Genomic DNA, 989 nt, shown 5'->3' with positions numbered 1-989 from the left:
GCAACCTAGCTTCCCTTGAGTGTCACTGGAGCTTCAACAAACAGGTTGATGGTTCGATTGATGTGTTTGGAGAGAGGTTCTCTGAATTCTGGAGGCTTTCAATATAGGCATCTAAATCAGAGGCTGAGGCTTGATGGTGAACACCCTTTCAGTCTATTTTCAGATCTCACTATATGAACACTGCCTCACTCTCAAGATTGACTGTAAAGAAAAGAGAAGACTCATTCTTCTTTCACTGTGAGGGAAAGCTGGTGCATGAATTTAAACCTCTACACAAACAGATGGCAACATTTTCTTTTCCACTCCCTTTTCTCGGCATGGGGCATCACTGTCTTCAAGTCACAAATCTAGGGATATGTTTATCAACAGAGCTAATAGCAAAGCCTGCCTGTGCTGTATGAGCAATTTAAAGAGTGATATATTTCTCAGTTTCATGAGCATGCTGAAAACCTACTTCACTTGTGAGCATTTCCAAACAGCTTGTCAATTGCTGTTCCTGTCAATGAGGCTATTGTGAATACCCAGGGGACACCCCTGTCACCTGTGTGGGTGCCTGCTTGTAGATCTTCAATATCCACTTGGAATTTAGTAGTTTCTTAGGGTAAAGACTTCTGCCAGAACTCAACCTGAAAAATGTAAAAACGGACTTGTAATATTTTGCTACTGGAGGTACAGGGTTTAGGTATTTCTATGGCAATTGTCCTATCAACACTTGATCTTCACAAGTACTGCCTCACTCTGTCATTTTTTTCCTTTCTCCTTTTCTGGTTGCTACAGCCTTAAGACAACAACTGAAGAATTCAATCATAATATTCAACAAAAATTCATCAAAAATTAATTAATGTCCTGAGCTAGCTCTGTTTGATGCCTCCATGCTTGCTTCCAAGTGTCTCATTGTAGGAAGACAGAGATCATTCCCAGGCGAAAACTTAGATTTACCCTTGTGCTGGTTTAAAAGTTAACCAGCAAGGCAAAATGAACTCAATTCA

Source organism: Neopelma chrysocephalum, unplaced genomic scaffold, assembly GCF_003984885.1.
Source record: "Neopelma chrysocephalum unplaced genomic scaffold, ASM398488v2 Primary Assembly neopelma1_62, whole genome shotgun sequence".
Lineage (NCBI taxonomy): Eukaryota > Metazoa > Chordata > Aves > Passeriformes > Pipridae > Neopelma > Neopelma chrysocephalum.
Note: the sequence above shows the minus strand (reverse complement) of the source record.